Source organism: Macaca thibetana, chromosome 6, assembly GCF_024542745.1.
Source record: "Macaca thibetana thibetana isolate TM-01 chromosome 6, ASM2454274v1, whole genome shotgun sequence".
Taxonomy (NCBI): Eukaryota; Metazoa; Chordata; class Mammalia; order Primates; family Cercopithecidae; genus Macaca; species Macaca thibetana.
In genome coordinates, this window is record NC_065583.1 from 103164710 (window position 1) to 103180835 (window position 16126).

The following is a 16126-nucleotide window of genomic DNA, read 5'->3' on the forward strand; positions in this document are numbered from 1 at the left end:
CAACCTAGCTGGTCTCGGCAGCCTGTAATTGAGGAACTAAACTTTATTTCATTTTCATTGAAATTGCCACATGTGGTTAGTAGGACCATATTCAACAGTAGCACCAAATAGATTATAAATTGTTTTGGGTAATTTAGTCAATCTCACTGTTATTCAGGTTTTGTCGTCTATAAAATGGTGTAATAATAGTACCTACCTCCCAGGGTTATTTTGAGAATTAAATTAGTTATCCTGTCTAAAGTTCTCATAATACCTGGTATATAATAATTGTTAGCTTTAATATTTATTATTATAAACATAGCCCAGTTTTTTGTTTTGTTTTGTTTTGTTTTTGCAAGTATTTGCTCCTCTGATAAAAATCCAGCAAGTTATGGTAATTTGACATTGTCAAAGACTGGTTCAGGCCGGGCGCCATGGCTCATACCTGTAATCCCACCACTTTGGGAAGCTGAGGTAGGTGGATCACTTGAGGTCAGGAGTTCAAGACCAGCCTGGCCAACATGGTGAAACCCCATCTCTATTAAAAATATAAAGATGAGCGGGCATGATGGCATGTGTGTGTAATCCCAGTTACTCAGGAGACTGAGGCAGAAGAATCACCTGAACCTGGGAGATGGAGGTTGCAGTGAGCCTAGATTGCGCCACTGCACTCCAGTCTGGTGACAGAGCCAGACTCCACCTCAAAAAAAAAAAAAAAAAAAAAAAAAAAAAGACTGATTCAGCCATGAGTATAAGCCGAGGTCGGCTAGAGGTTTCAGGAAAGGTTTTTGAGACTCTTGGTAAAGTATAAATAATTCAAATGATACAGAAATGGATAAAATAAGAAATAAAAGTACCGTTAAGACACACATTTAACATTTTACCTTTTAGTGTACATAGGGTCACTAGATAAAATACAAGGCACTTCATTAAATTTGAATTTCAGATAAACAATGAATAATTTCTTAGCATAAATTTGTCCCAAATATTGCATGGAACATATTTATACTAATGAATTATTCATTAATTATCTGAAATTCAAATATAATTGTGTGTCCTATATTTTTATTTATTAAATTGGACAAGCCTAGATATATGGCTTCCAAAACCAATTATATTGTCATTTCTCTGAACTCAGCCAGCCTGGGCTAATTCATAATCCATGTAAAGTTTGACAGAGGAAGATTATTGTCCCATTCTCCCTTATATAATATTATACCAGGAACAGAGAGCACTTAACTTCTCTGGGCCTCAGGCAGTTTGTTTATGAAACGGGTGTTTAATCAGATTGCACCGGAGGTTTAATATAGAGTAGCAGTTAGGAACACAGGCAGTAGAATCAGACTTTCTAGGTTGAAATCTGAACCCTGTTACCAACTGGGTGACCTCAGGCAAGGTGCTTTGGTTTCTTCCTCGGTATAAAGGGAAATAATTATAACCTATATCACATATGCTGTTGTAAAAGGTAAAGACTTAACATAACTGAAAGTTCTAGAACAGAGCGTGGCACACAGCAAGTTCTCCAGAAATCTTAGCTGTCATTATTATTCCAGTTCTGATTCAGTTGTTTCTATGCTCTTCAACAGCTTCTCTAAGACTCAAGAGACAAGAGCTCAGATCTGGGGAGGAAAAATGCTGTTAAGAGAACCACTGGGTGTGAAGCACAAGTAAACTATTGAGTTATGTATCTGCTAAAAAATAAATTTAGTTGGGAATACCTAAGAGACTAGACTTAAAACATCTGCTTTGAAATTGTAGGGTCTAAAGTGTTGCTACTGAAAATCAGACTAGCCATGTGTTCTTGGCAGGCAGCCTTGCAATTAATCTCAACTTGGAGTTCTTATCAGAATCTGCTTTTCTACCCTGAAAATGCACATGTTTGTGATCCAAGTTATCATACTAATGGAGGAATAATCTTCACTGATGGAAAGAGCTATGCAAATAAATGTATTTAGGGAATGACTAGTGTTTATAAGGTCTATTTTTCTTACAAGAAGAAAGAGCTACAACTCATTAACTTAACCCTGGGGGTGGGAAAAAATCGAATGTCAGGATTCAGAGACTATTGTGTAATCAGTAATTTGGACAGGTTGCAACCTTTTGTTTGGTTTTCAAAAGCTCAGATTCAAAGGCTGAAATGTCAGCTTTTATTTTCCTTTTATGGCAGTTGGTTCATTTTCTGCAGAGGTTCAATTTGTTGCCAAAGAGAATCATCTCTAATTTGAATAATTATATACTAAACTGTAGGGTAGAACTGAAATTGGGGTTGACTGAGAGGCCCGGAAGCAGCAAACTTCTCCCTGGCATAAAAATTGCAGATTCCTATGTAACAAAACATGGCACTAAAAACAAGCATTTCCAACGAATTAAATTTGTTTTGTAGGAAATACGCAAAAAGAAAAAAACTCAATTTCACCCATAATGAGACAGCAGCAAATTAAAACTATACCCAGATACCATTTTTTTGTTTTGTTTTGTTTATTTATTTATACTTTAAGTTCTAGGGTACATGTGCACAACATGCAGGTTTCTTACATAGGTACACGTGTGCCGTGGTGGTTTGCTGCAGCCATCAACTCGTCATTTACATTAGGTATTTCTCCTAATGCTATCCCTCCCCCAGCCCTCGACCCCCGACAGGCCCCGGTGTGTGATGTTTCCCTCCCTGTGTCCATGTGTTCTCATTGTTCAATTCCCACCTATGAGTGAGAACATGTGGTGTTTGGTTTTCTGTCCTTCTGATAGTTTGCTGAGAATGATGGTTTCCAGCTTCATCCATGTCCCTGCAAAGGACATGAACTCATCCTTTTTTATGGCTGCATAGTATTCCATAGTGTATATGTGCCACATTTTCTTAATCCAGTCTATCATCGACAGACATTTGGGTGGGTTCCAAGTCTTTGATATTGTGAATAGTGCTGCAATAAATATACGTGTGCATATGTCTTTATAGTAGCATCATTTATAATCCTTTGGGTATATACCCAGTAATGGGATCACTGGGTCAACTGGTATTTCTCATTCTAGATCCTTGAGGAATCACCACACTATCTTCCACAATGGTTGAACTAATTTACACTCCCACCAACAGTGTAAAAGCATTCTATTTCTCCACATCCTCTCCAGCACCTGTTGTTTCCTGACTTTTGAATGATCACCATTCTAACTGGCGTTGGATGGTATCTCATTGTGGTTTTGATTTGCATTTCTCTGATGACCAGTGATGATAAGCATTTTTTCATGTGTCTGTTGGCTGCATAAATGTCTTTTTTTGAGAAGCGTCTGCTCATATCCTTTGCCCATTTTTTGATGGGGTTGTTTTTTTTTTCTTACAAATTTGTTTAACTTCTTTGTAGATTTTGGATATTAGTCCTTTGTCAGATGGTTAGATTGCAAAAATTTTCTCCCATTCTGTAGGTTGCCTGTTCACTCTGATGGTAGTTTCTTTTGCTGTGTGGAAGCTCTTTAGTTTAATTAGATCCTATTTGTCAATTTTGGCTTTTGTTGCCATTGCTTTTGGTGTTTTAGTCATGAAGTCCTTGCCAATGCCTATGTCCTGAATGGTATTGCCTAGGTTTTCTTCTAGGGTTTTTATAATTTTAGGTCTGACATTGAAGTCTTTAATCCATCTTGAATTAATTTTTGTAGAAGTTGTAAGGAAGGGATCCAGTTTCAGCTTTCTACTTATGGCTAGCCAATTTTCCTAGCACCATTTATTAAATAGGGAATCCTTTCCCCATTTCTTGTTTTTGTCAGGTTTGTCAAAGATCAGATGGTTGTAGATGTGCGGTGTTATTTCTGAGGCCTCTGTTCTGTTCCATTCGTCTATATCTCTGTTTTGGTACCAGTACCATGCTGTTTTGGTTACTGTAGCCTTGTAGTACAGTTTGAAGTCAGGTAGTGTGATTCCTCCAACTTTGTTCTTTTGGCTTAGGATTGTCTTGGCAACGCGGGCTCTTTTTTGGTTGCATATGAACTTTACAGTAGTTTTTCCAATTCTATGAAGAAGGTCATTGGTAGCTTGATGGGGATGGCATTGAATCTATAAATTACCTTGGGCAGTATGGCCATTTTCATGATATTGATTCTTCTTATCCATGAGCATGCAAGGTTCTTCTATTTGTTTGTGTCCTCTTTTATTTCCTTGAGCAGTGGTTTGTAGTTCTCCTTGAAGAGGTCCTTCACATCCCTTGTAATTTGGATTCCTAGGTATTTTATTCTCTTTTTGTAGCAGTTGTGAATGGGAGTTCACTCATGATTTGTCTCTCTGTTATTTTTGTGTAGGAATGCTTGTGATTTTTGCACATTGATTTTGTATCCTGAGACTTTGCTGAAGTTGCTTATCAACTTCAGGAGATTTGGGGCTGAGACGATGGGGTTTTCTAAATATACAATCATATCATCTGCAAACAGCAACAATTTGACTTCCTTTTTTCCTAATTGAACACTCTTTATTTCTTTCTCTTGCCTGATTGGCCCGGCCAGAACTTCCAACACTATGTTGAATAGGAGTGGTGAGAGAGGACATCCTTGTCTCATGCCAGTTTTCAAAGGGAATGCTTCCAGTATTTGCTCATTCAGTATGATATTGGCTGTGGGTTTGTCACAAACAGCTCTTATTATTTTGAGATGCATTCCATCAATACCTAGTTTATTGAGAGTTTTTAGCATGAAGGGTTGTTGAATTCATCTATTGAGATAATCGTGTGGTTTTTGTCATTGGTTCTGTTTATATGATAGATCATGTTTGTTGATTTGCATATGTCGAACCAGCCTTGCATTCCAGGGATGAACTCAACTTGATCATGGTGGATAACCTTTTTGATGTGCATCTGGATTCAGTTTGCCAGTATTTTATTGAGGATTTTTGCATCGATGTTCATCAGGGATATTGGTCTAAAATTCTCTCTTTTTTGTGTGTGTCTCTGCCAGGCTTTGGCATCAGAATGATGCTAGCCTCATGAAATGAGTTAGAGAGGAGTCCCTCTTCTTCTATTGATTGGAATAGTTTCAGAAGGAATGGTACCAGCTCCTCCTTGTACCTCTCGTAGAATTCGGCAGTGAATGCAACTGGTCCTGGACTTTATTCGGTTATTAGCCTATTAATTATTGCCTCAATTTCATAGCCTGTTATTGGTCTATTCGGAGATTCAACTTCTTCCTGGTTTAGTCTTGGGAGGGTGTATGTGTCCAGGAATTTATCCATTTCTTCTAGATTTTGTAGTTTATTTGGGTAGAGGTATTTATAGTATTCTCTAATGGTAGTTTGTATTTCTGTGGGATCGGTGGTGATATCCCCTTTATCATTTTGTGTTGCATCTATTTGATTCTTCTCTCTTTTCTTCTTTATTAGTCTTGCTAGTGGTCTATCAATTTTGTTGATCTTTTCAAAAAACCAGCTCCTGGATTCATTTATTTTTTTTGGAGGGTTTTCTGTGTCTCTATCTCCTTCAGTTCTGCTCTGATCTTAGTTATTTCTTGCCTTCTGCTAGCTTTTGAATGTGTTTGCTCTTGCTTCTCTAGTTCTTTTAATTGTGATGTTAGGGTGTTGATTTTAGATCTTTCCTGCTTTCTCTTGGGGGCATTTAGTGCTATAAATTTCCCTCTACACACTGCTTTAAATGTGTCCCAGAGATTCTGGTATGTTGTATCTTTGTTCTCATTGGTTTCAAAGAACATATTTATTTCAGCCTTCATTTCGTTATGTACCCAGTAGTCATTCAGGAGCAAGTTGTTCAGTTTCCATGTAGTTGAGCGGTTCTGAGTGAGTTTCTTAATCCTGAGTTCTAATTTGATTGCACTGTGGTCTGAGAGACCGTTTGTTGTGATTTCTGTTTTTTACATTTGCTGAGAAGTGCTTTACTTCCAATTATGTGGTCAATTTTAGAATAAGTACGATGTGGTTGTGAGAAAAATGTGTATTTTGTTGATATGGGGTGATGAGTTCTGTAGATGTCTATCTGGTCTGCTTGGTGCAGAGCTGAGTTCAATTCCTGGATATCCTTGTTAATCTTCTGTCTCGTTGATCTGTCTAATAGTGACAGTGGGGTGTTAAAGTCTCCCATTATTATTGTGTGGGAGTCTAAGTCTCTTTGTAGGTCTCTAAGGACTTGCTTTATGAATCTGGGTGCTCCTGTATTGGGTGCATATATATTTAGGATAATTAGCTCTTCTTGTTGAATTGATCCCTTTATCATTATATAATGGCCTTCTTTGTCTCTTTTGGTTTAAAGTCTGTTTTATCAGAGACTAGGATTGCGATTGCAACCCCTCCTTTTTTTTTTCCTTTCCATTTGCTTGGTAGATCTTCCTCCATCCCTTTATTTTGAGCCTATGTGTGTCTCTGCACATGAGATGGGTCTCAGCACACTGATGGGTCTTGACTCTTTATCCAATTTGCCAGTCTGTGTCTTTTAATTGGGGCATTTAGCGCATTTACATTTAATGTTAATATTGTTATGTGTGAATTTGATCCTGTCATTATGATGTTAGCTGGTTATTTTGCAGGTTACTTGATGCAGTTTCTTCATAGCATTGATGGTTTTTACAATTTGGTCTGCTTTGCAGTGGCTGTACCAGTTGTTTCTTTTCATGTTTAGTGCTTCCTTCAAGAGCTCTTGTAAGGCAGGCCTGGTGGTGACAAAATCTCTCAGCATTTGCTTGTCTGTAAAGGATTTTATTTCTCCTTCACTTACGAAGCTTAGTTTGGTTGAATATGAAATTCTGGGTTGAAAATTGTTTCCTTTAAGAATGTTGAATATTGGCCTATACTCTCTTTTGGCTTGTAGAGTTTCTGTGAGAGATCTGCTGTTAGTCTGATGGGCTTCCCTTTGTGGGTAACCCAACTTTTCTCTCTGACTGCCCTTAACATTTTTTCCTTCATTTCAACCTTGGTGAATCTGACAATTATGTGTCTTGGGGTTGCTCTTCTCAAGGAGTATCTTTGTGGCGGTCTCTGTATTTCCTGAATTTGAATGTTGGCCTTCCTTGCTAGGTTGGGGAAGTTCTCCTGGATAATATCCTGCATAGTGTTTTCCAATTTGGTTCCATTTTCCCCATCGCTTTCAGGTACACCAGTCAGATGTAGATTTGGTCTCTTCACATAGTCCCATATTTCTTGGAGGCTTTGTTCATTTATTTTTATTCTCTTTTCTCTAAACTTCTCTGCTCACTTTATTTCATTAATTTGATCTTTAATCACCGATATCCTTCCTTCCACTTGATTGAACTGGCTATTGGAGCTTGTGCATGTGTCACAAAGTTCTTGTGCCGTGGTTTTTAGCCCCATCAGGTCATTTAAACTCTTCTCTACCCTGTTTATTCTACTTAGCCATTCGTCTAACCTTTTTTCAAGGTTTTTACCTACCTTGTGATGGGTTAGAACATGCTCCTTTAGCTCAGAGAAGTTTATTAATACCGATCTTCTGAAGCCTACTTCTGTCAACTCATCAAAGTCATTCTCTGTCCAGCTTTGTTCCACTGTTGGTGAGGAGCTGCAATCCTTTGGAGGAGAAGAGGCGAGCTGGTTTTTCGAATTTTCAGCTTTTCTGCTCTGGTTTCTCCCCATCTTTGTGTTTTTATCTACCTTTGGTCTTTGATGTTGGTGACATACAGATGGGGTTTTGATGTGGATGTCCTTTTTGTTGATGTTGATGTTATTCCTTTCTGTTTGTTAGTTTTCCTTCTAACAGTCAGGTCCCTCAGCTACAGGTCTGTTGAAGTTTGCTGGATATCCACTCCAGACCCTGTTTGCCTGGGTCTCACCAGTGGAGGCTGCAGAACAGTAAATATTACAGAACAGCAAATATTGCTGCCCGATCCTTCCTCTGGGAGCTTCGTCCCAGTGGGGCACCTGCCTGTATGAGGTGTCTGTCGGTCCCTACTGGGAGGTGTGTCCCAGTTAGACTACATGGGGGTCAGGGACCCACTTGAGGAGGCAGTCTGTCCGTTCTCAGAGCTCAAACACTGAGGTGGGAGAACCACTGCTGTCTTCAGAGCTGTCAGACAGAGACGTTTAAGTCTGCAGAAGTTTCTGTTGCCTTTTGTTCAGCTATGCCCTGCCCACAGAGGTGGAGTCTATAAAGGCAGTAGGCCTTGCTGAGCAGCATTGGGCTCCACCCAGTTTGAGCTTCTCTGCTGCTTTGTTCACTTACTCAAGCTTCAGCAATGGTGAACACCCCTCCCCCCACCAGGCTGTAGCATTGCAGGTCAATCTCAGACTGCTGCGCTAGCAGTGAGCAAGGCTGCATGGGCATGGGACCTGCCAGTTGCTAAGACCATGGGAAAAGTGCAGTATTTGGGTGTAAGTGTCCCATTTTTCCAGGTACAGTCTGTCATGGCTTCCCTTGTCTAGGAGAGGGAAATCCCTGACCCCTTGCACTTCCTGGGTGAGGCGACGCCTCGCTCTGCTTCAGCTTTCCCTATGTGGGCTGTACCCACTGTCCAACCAGTCCCAGTGACATGAACCAGGCACCTCAGTTGGAAATGCAGAAACTACCCATCTTCTGCGTCCATCACACTGGGAGCTGCAGATCAGAGCTGTTCCTATTTGGCCATCTTGGAACACAAAACACACAAACAACAACAACAAAACAGATACTATTTTTTAATCTATCAGTTTGACAAAATTCTGAAAGTTTGACAATGCATGCTACTGGCAAGGCTGTTGGGAAACAAGTCCTCTCATACTTGTTAATGACATAAATTGGTACCCAGTCTGTGGGAAAATTCAGCAAAATCTATCAAAATTACATATTAAAACATAAGACCTTTGATCCAGCAATCGCACTTATAGAGTTTTATCCTAAAAAATGCCTGTGCTTCTATAAAATAACATACACAGTGTTTTCAAAAAAATTGAAAACAATTCACATGCCACAGAATTCACCATTTTAAAGTATACAATTCAGTGATTTATAGTATATTCACAAGGTTATGAAGCCATCACCACTATCTAATTTCAGAACATTTCATAATTCCCACCCCTAATCCTAAGGAACCACTAATTTACTTTCCATCTCTATGGATTTGCCTATTCTGGACATTCCATACAAATGAAATTATATAATATGTAGCCTTTTATGTCTGGCTTATTTCACCTACCATAATGTTTTCAAGGCTCATCTGCATTGTAAGATATGTCAATACTTCATTCTTTTTATGGCTGATTGATATTCAATTGTATAGATATACCACTTTTTGTTTATCTACTCATCAGCTAATGAACATTTAAATTGATTCCACTTTGTGACTACTGTGAACAATGCTAATTTGTGAACATTTGTGCACAAGCTTTGTGAGAACATGTTCTCAATTTTCTTGAGTGTATGCCCAGGAGAAGAATTTTGGGGTCACATGGTAAATCTGTTTAACCAAAAGGCTATTTCTTTTTCTTTCTTTTTTTTTTTTTTGAGATGTTTTCTTGCTCTGTCATCCAGGCTGGAGTGAAGTGGCATAATCTCGGCTCACTGAAACCTCTGCCTCCTGGGTTCAAGCAATTCTCCTGCCTCAGCCTCCTGAGTAGCTGGGATTACAGGAGTACACCACCATGCCCAGCTCATTTTTGTATTTTTAGTAGAGACAGGGTTTTACCATGTTAGCCAAGCTGGTCTCAAACTCCTGACCTCCTGTGATCCACCCACCTCGGCCTCCCAAAGTGCTGGGATTACAGGCATGAGCCACCATGCCCAGCTCCAAAAGGCTATTCCTTGTCGCATAATTTATAACAGCAAAACCACATTGGAACAACCAACGCATTCATCAATACAGGACTGCTTAAATAAACTATGACACATCCACACAATGGAATACTGGATGCCCTTAAAATCAAGAGAACAATTTCTATGCACTGATCAAGATTTTCAAGATATATTAACTTAAAAAAAAATAAAACAAGGTGCAGAAGAGTTTGTATCCAGTTTTAGCTTTTGTATAAGACAAACATAAAGGAACCTTTACAGGATGCACAAAAAACTATGAGAATTATTAGACAAAAGGGCAAAAAGTGGATGCGTTATTTCTGATATTAATATATATCTTTTAATTTTGTTTTTAAATCAGGTAAATATATTGTCCATTCAAAATAAAATTTTAAAAATTTGTATAGAATATGCAGTGATGAGAGTTACTATTTGTTTGAGGTGATTCCAAGCCGGGGCTGATCTGGGAATACTACCCCACAGTGCTTCAGATTAAGAGGGCATTATTTGGCTGGGTGTATCACGCCTATAATCCCAGCAGTTTGGGAGGCCAAAGCAGGAGAATTGCTTGAATCCAAGGATTCAAGAACAACCTGGGCAACATAGGGAGATCCCATCTCTACAAAAAATAAAAAATCAGCTGGGCGTGGTAGTGTGTGCCTGTAGTCCCAGCTATTCACGGGGGTTGGGGTGGGAGGATTGCTTGAACCCAAGATTTCGAGGCTGCAGTGAGCCATGATCACACCACTGCACTCAGCCTGGGTGACAGAGTGAGATTCTATCTCAATTTAAAAGAAAGGAGGCACTGTTTTTTTTTTTTTTTTTTTTTTTTTTTTTGAGACGGAGTCTCGCTGTGTCTCCCAGGCTGGAGTGCAGTGGCGTGATCTCGGCTCACTGCAAGCTCCGCCTCCCGGGTTCACGCCATTCTCCCCGCCTCAGCCTCCCAAGTAGCTGAGACTACAGGCGCCCGCCACCACGCCTGGCTAGTTTTTTGTATTTTTAGTAGAGACGGGGTTTCACCATGTTAGCCAGGATAGTCTCGATCTCCTGACCTCGTGATCCACCCGCCTTGGCCTCCCAAAGTGCTGGGGATTACAGGCTTGAGCCACCGCGCCCGGCCAGGAGGCACTGTTTTAAGTTAGCAATGAAAAGATATTGTATAGTTAGTTATAGATATGATTTGTAGATATGATTTAAATTTTTCAAAAATTTAATCAAATTCAATTATTTAACCAAAGACTAAGACCATAAGAAAAAGATTAATCAGTTTCTAAGAGAGTTTCTAAGAGAGTTTTGAAATACGTAACATCAACATTAGAATGTTTTGGAGTATTTGCTAAAAACAAAGACCTCTCAGACCAACTGAGTCAGACTTTCTAGATCTTGAGCCCAGGATTCAGCATTTTAAAGTCCCCAGATTATTCTTCTGCACTTAAAAATATGAGAACCTTTGGCCTATTAAAATACACAAAACGATTGTTTTAAGGTAACAGTTAATACCTAGTATACTTCATGTTAGTTACATTATCTCCTGAATTTTGTCCATGAGATAATTCCACAGACTGGTTATCTTTTTAAAAACATGTGAGTTTAAGCCAGATGTGGTGGCATATACTGGTAGTCTCAGCTACTTAGGAGGCTGAGGCAAGAGGATTGCTTGAGCTCAGGAGTTCAAGTCCAGCCTTGGCAACATAGCAAAACCCCATCACTATAAGCAAAAACGTATGAGTTTAACCTGACGTTGAGGGAAACTGTGTGGAAACAACTTCAGGACTCCTATATCCATGAAAAGAAGGACTGGGTCTATCAGGCTCAGAAGCATTTCCCAAGCATCAAGGTCAGTTCCTGTGTCTTAGGCATCATCTAAAATATTTTACCAATTCTCTTCATCTCACGTAGGTGCTAATGGTTAATTTAGCTTTAGACTAACAAAAGATGGTAGTGGTATATGAAAAGGTTCTGAGAACAAGAAGGGGAAGGAAACACCTCACTAGAGTTCTCTACAGCAGTATTAAAAGCCAGTTATCTTTTTTTGACTTTAATCATAAAATAACATTAATATACAGAAAACTAGGTAGAACCATACAATGTAAAATCTGAAAACCACAATAGAAATCAGTTAGGCTGAAACTTCTGTTTTACAAATGAGATCAAGTGACTGGCACAAGTTTATAAATGTTGAATTCGTGTAACTGGGATCTCTGAAGTTTTTCTCTGGTTGGCAGTGTCCAAAATTCAAACATGAATCATGAAATAAATCACAGAGAAGTCCAAGTCTCTCATCTTATCAGTGAGGAGGTGAAGGCCCAGGAAAGTAAAGTGGTCGAGTTAGGACGTGAAAGTAGTTCTTTTGACTTTAATCCCTGTTTGTCTCTTGACATCACCCTATCTCTATCTAGTCACCAACACGAGCATTTTCCAAAAGAGTCACTCTCACACTTCAAACCTTCAAACTGGTCCACGCCCAGTTGGGCTTACGAGAGCCAACTTTCATAATGTCCTACCTAATCTAACATTTTTTGTATCATTAAGATAGATAATATAAATTATTTGCATATATATTGTAATGTATAAAATAATAGAAAAATTCCCCAAAATTTAAAAATTGGCTATTTGTAGGAGCCCTCCCCTTATTTATTTATTTATTTTTTGAGACGGAGTGTTGCTCTGTCACCCAGGTTGGAGTGCAGTGGCGTGATCTCAGCTCACTGCAGCCTTTGCCTCCCGGGTTGAAGCAATTCTGCCTCAGCCTCCTGAGTAGCTGGGACTATAGGTGCATGCCACCACGACTGGCAAATTTTTTGTATTTTCAGTAGAGACAGGGTTTCACCATGTTGGCCAGGATGGTCTTGATCTCCTGACCTCATTATCTGCCTGCCTTAGCCTCCCAAAGTGCTGGAATTAAAGGCGTGAACCACCGTGCCAGGAGGAGGCCCACTCTTAATCTGAGCTCAGCACTGCGGAAAGACGCACATGGAAGAGTGAGGATGGGAGCCCAGCCCATGAAGTCAAGTCAACCTTTATGACTCATAGAGAAACATTCTTTGTCAGACATGTTTCATTATATTATTTTATGTTTGTGTATGTTTGGAATTTTTCATAATAAAAGGCTTTTTAAAAAAGAGATCATTGTGAAACCTGGTAACTTATTTGAAGTTCACCACAGCGAAATTGGTGGTCAGAGAAAGCTTTGTAGAGAAATTGAAATTTAAGCTAGGTTTTAAAGGAAGGAGACTGGAGAAGAGGCACTAGGGAGTATCAGGTAGTAGTAATCAAATTCAATTCCATGAAAAGATACTGAGCATGATATGCCATGTATAACAGGAGTAAATTTAGCTGGCTTCAAAGAGTGGAAGTTTATTTCTCACTCATGCAAAAGAAGTCTGGAAGTGGGTGGAAAGGAATTGACATGCCATCTCCATAGTGTCCCCAGGGAACCTCAGGATGTGCTTTCATCTCCAGCCTTGCCATCCATCCTCAAGATCATCTGAAGGGGCAAGATGGCTGCTAAAGCTACAGGCATCACTCTACATTTCATGAAGTGAGGGTGAGGTTGGAAGGGGAAAAGTTTCACAAAGCATTTCCATTTACACATTACATGTTTTACATACTACCTAATCACAGGCACATCCTTAGCTGCAAGACAGGCTGAAAAACAGCCTCTGCTGAGAACATACTCAGCTAAAATTCAGGATTCTGTTATAAGGAAGAAGGAGAGAATGAGTATTTGGTAGGCAAAACCAATCCCTGCCACATTATGCTTTGTAGGAAGTATAAAATGGTAGGTAAGAGCGCTGGATGGGGTAACAGAAGCCAGATGTGGAATGCAGACCCTGCCACTTATTTGTTATGTGACCTCAGAAAAGTTGTAACTAAAACTCTCTAAGCATCAGATTCTTCATCTGCAAATAAGAAGGGATTTGCTAATAAGAGAAAATAAGGAGTGTAAGGTAACTGGCACAAAGGAGGTGCTCAGTGAACCCCTGTTATTTTACTCATGATATGTTAGAGATTTAGATATTAAGAAAAAGATTTTCTCTGCCTATAAGTAATTAGCAAAAATATTGTATTGGAGAAAATAGGGCACTGATAAAAGCTGATGGAATTACTAACTCATTATTTTTTCAGTTTTATTAATGGATGAGTTATATCATGGTCTGCAATATTATCTTCAAATATGAAACAAAATGGACTTCATTGCAGTACTTATTCTTTTCTGCAATGCCTTCAATACATAATCTACAGACTTTAACAAGTGTTAAATAAAACCCCATTCCCTCTCAATTCACCTGCGCAGAGTAGAAATAGATATATTTCCCATGGGTTTAAGAATGAGATTTCCAAGATTTGGTCTTTTGAGAAGCCATAAAATAAATCCTGAGGGATCACAACATTCTAGATTAAAATAAACGTGGAAAAGGAGCTACCTCTAATTTATTTTTTCTTTTTTTGATGGAAGTGAGGGCAAATAGTGGTGGTGCCAATAACATGAATTCAACTTTTTCTATTAGGAAGTTTAAAAGGGAGGAGAAACTGAGATGTGTGAGAAATTCAGGTTGTAATGAGTTTTCACACTTGTCTCAACTCGATGAGTTTACTAGTCAAAGCGCTTGCCTTTTCCATGATATTTTCACCTCTACTGCTCTCCTTTATAGATTTGCTTCATACAAATTCATTTCTGAAAATGAAAGAGGACAGGGGAAAAAAAAGTGAATGTTAAAGCAATGACAAAATTTTTGTACTTTCACTGGATTTAACTTACCATAAGCCAGATTTAATTTTCTCTTCTGGGACTATGATGACTATCGTGGTTATTTTTATTAGGGTAAGAATTAATCTTAGAGTCCCCTAAGTAGCCTCAAACATTATATTGTCTAACTGTCCTTGTGATGTTTGCGATTGTCTCCCTGTGATTACTTCCTCCCTCGTATCACCCCCCATGCCCAGCTCATGACCACAGACTTCAAGTGCCAGGGGATTCGCTGTTTGTCAAGACAAGCCACTCCTGCTATGATGATTAGAAAGCTCTGAATCTATCTTATCTCTTCCTCTCTCAAATTCCCATTTACTTGTCCTGATTCTCCCTACTGTAGCCATGCAGAAAAAGCCTAATCCCTTTTCTACTTGAAAACCTTTTAAAATATTGAAAGACATACAATTATTACATTACCCAATACCTTATCTCCTCCAGACGTACCTACTTCCTTTAACTGTTCCTACAAACTCTGCTTTTGAGCCTGTCACTTTCCACATAGCTCTTCTAAGGGAACTCTGGTTTGTCTACCCACACAGACTTGTCAGAATTCTCTGCCACATATTTAGAGGGCTTCTTACCACACATAAAGTGGGTCCTAGGCTTAAGGATTTCAGGTAGACCCAGAGATGTACCACCCAGATCCCCCTTCAAGAAATGGGTTGTTACTCCTGCTCCTGGGAGCACAGTCAGCAAAAAGGCTCGAGCAGTCAGCCATTGAAAGATTGCTTCAGCTGCAGAGAGCTACCATGGCCAAGGTCCTGCCCTTCCCAGGAAGGATCACATCCAGTGACTGATCAAGGTGGGGTATAGATACTTGGCCATTTCTGCCCCATGCAGGACAACTTTTACAGGTGATTTTTACTCCAAAGTTCCTGATACAGGAGTCTGAGTCTGTCTGGCTGAGTCTGCCATTGGTCCTGCAATGTAACTCAACTTCTCCCGCTGCCTAATCCTGCTTCCTCCCCCTCCCTTCCATGGTGGTTGATCACAAGGCACTCCATAACAAACACAGAATTCTCAGTCTGCTTGCTGAGGAACTCAACATGCAATAGGACCTCTAGTTCCTCCATCACATAGAATAAAGCATTTTATGTCAACTCGCGTCTCAATACCATACGGCAATCCTATTATTTGTCCTTGGGTCATTAATTTATTTGCAAACTGGGTTTTCATTGTCTTCTCCTTTCCTCCCCTCTGAAAGAGTTGCTTCTGCTAATCTGCAAACCTATGGGGGCAACCAGAAAAGTAGGTCTTACTAGCACAAGTTTGATTTTTCTAGCATAGGCCTTTGTCTGAAATAGCTTCCATTTGTCTCCCCAGATTCATTCTTCACCCTGCCCTCTGCCTCAGGAAGATCATCTTTTTGGACTCTATCATTTAACTCATGTGCCCTCTGGCTTCCTGTAGGATGTGGCCAACAAGGAGTCCCAGCAAGAGAAGGAAGAAGACAGGAAAGTGAGGTCAGAGTATTCTTTTCCCCGGCTCCCTCTCTAGTTTGTCTTGGACTGAGTGTTTCACTTGACTAACCGGTATGTTCCTCTTCTTCGAGGTTCTAGTCATCTCTCCCTCATCTTATCCCTTCAGTCTTCAGGTTCTTGCAATTTACATGTGGTTCTTCTATAACTCAACTTCTTCCTTGCTAATAAACCCCCTTTGAATGATTTTATCTTAGTTTAAGAGTACAATCTCTTTC

General features: G+C 39.6%; 1 long non-coding RNA gene across 2 annotated transcripts in view; it reads left to right on the top strand.

The window, feature by feature from the left end:
- The window catches only part of LOC126957636 (uncharacterized), a 42357-nt gene extending 26470 nt beyond the window's left edge, over nt 1-15887 (top strand). Inside the window, exon 3 of one of the 2 annotated variants that reach the window (XR_007726839.1) lies at nt 15754-15887. This is a non-coding gene — a long non-coding RNA (uncharacterized LOC126957636). Of the gene's footprint in view, nt 1-12560; nt 12780-15753 lie in introns of those variants that run through there. The other variant, XR_007726840.1, reaches the window with a different exon arrangement.
- The last annotated feature ends 239 nt before the right edge of the window (nt 15888-16126 follow it).